Here is a 2,015-nt window from a genome sequence, read left to right on the forward strand (position 1 = left end):
CAGGTAATTGGAAAAAGATTGATGGGTGAAAGAGTGAGGCAGAAAGAGATAGATAGAGAGAGGAAGGGATGAATTACCAGACGCAGCAGTGGGAGGAAAGAAAGTCCTATTACACCCCATCTTTGTGGGATTTACAATTATTAAATGACGCATCCTTTCTCATTCAGTCAACAGGCAATCACTCCTTCTTGCTCTTGTAGTCACTCTCTCTAGTATTTCCCTCCATCCCCACATGTATTAGCCCCCTCTTTTCGACCAACATCCTGTTTTCTCCCTTTTCTCGCCCTACTCGCTATTTCTCCCCACTGACTCCAAGGAGAAAAGTGGGTCCATTGTGTAAAATTCCTCTCATTATCACTCGGCGCGGAGGAGTGCTGCAGAGGTCCGGAGACACCCCTGTGCCGACGCTCTTCCGCCAGACACATCAGCAGAAGTAGCGGACAGGGAACGTGAAAGACGCGGCGTCTCCGTAATGACATGTTTTCGCTTATTGCGGAGGAGCCGTGAGACTGGAGAGGCTTTCTGATGAGCGGTAAGCCACCGAAGAGGAGGCGCCGATTAGAAATGATAGATAATAAAAGGGGAGGAAATATACTGTCAATCTGAGGAGGGCGCAGAAATAAAAGTGCGCACTGTACACAAGCAAGCGACCACGCTGCCATTGCGGGGTGATGACTTATTTTCAACACGTCCAACGAAAGTTATACGATTTATTTATCATTCTCTATTCATTTTACGATTCATCTCTTGAATCATAACAAAAATACGTGGAAGTTTAGTGGTTACGACATGGCAAAGATGTCAAAGAAGAAGTAGGAATGGGGTAATGAATACTTTAGCAGGGCACGTTTTTTTTTGGTCATGCTAGGCTAACATCACCGCTAGCTTCAGCGTGTTTTACTGCGTTTTATTACGGAGTTGTGGCAACTGTGCTGAAAAATGGCCACTCTTTATTTGCAACCAAAAACTTTTAGAAAAAAAAAGAAGTAAATTGTGAAAATTAAAAATATATATATTTTTGGTCTACTTTCAAGTGCAAGTACGTTAGTACACTTGAATTAACGCAAACGTCAGCTACAGGAGCTTGTTTTAGTCAATAAATCCTTAATACTGATGAAAAGGTGCTAGTTCCACCCGCAGATTATTTCACTTACAACGTGGGAAAAATAGTGAAATAATCTGCCAATGGAAATAGTGCTTTTTAAAATCAATATTAAGAATTTATTTTACTTAAAAACCCTTCCGTTTTGTTTTATGTCACGTGTACTGACATATTTGCACTTGAAACTAGATCAAAACTATTTTGGTTTTGCAGCGTGTGTGTGTTTGTTCACATATCACCATTCTGTTGGGACCCAACATTTTGAAAGTGCGCACGCTTTATGAAAGTGCGCACATTTAAAATTGTATCTGGGTGAATGTGGCTCCTTAGTGAAAATGTTTTGACTCGTCGGTATGACCAGAAAAGCGCTCGCTGCATGCCTTCATGCGTAACTTAAGTTGAAAGAAAATTAATGGATTTTGAGCATGTCTTATAAATAAAAACAAAAAATGTGCGTGTTACACATATGTTCATGCATCTTCACATACTGTACCATAGAACCTGGTCTGGTCGCAGTTACAGCATCAAATGGTTCGGTGAGTTTCTCTTCTAGCTTTGTTTAAGTAGAGCCAGAGTCTTTGTCAGTTCTATGCAAAGTAGCCTATGCTCCGACTGAGTGGGGAGCAACTATGAACGTAACTTTTATGAAGAGATAAGTGCAACATAAATACTTCTTTATAAAAAAAATTTAAGCGAGACGCTGTTTTTATCTGGAGAATTGCGCCAAAGTTTTATTGTCACGTTGTGAATAAAGATTCTATTCTAATTAAACAGAAATATGCTCAACACAAACTTTAGAAGGACAAGCATGTAAGAGAAATGCTGCTGTCTATATAAACCAGGCATTTAGGCTATTCAGTGATAAACCATATAAATGAAGCAAACAGGAAGCAAAATCAAACGTTAACACAAA

This window comes from Xiphophorus couchianus, chromosome 6 (assembly GCF_001444195.1).
Source record: "Xiphophorus couchianus chromosome 6, X_couchianus-1.0, whole genome shotgun sequence".
Taxonomy (NCBI): domain Eukaryota; kingdom Metazoa; phylum Chordata; class Actinopteri; order Cyprinodontiformes; family Poeciliidae; genus Xiphophorus; species Xiphophorus couchianus.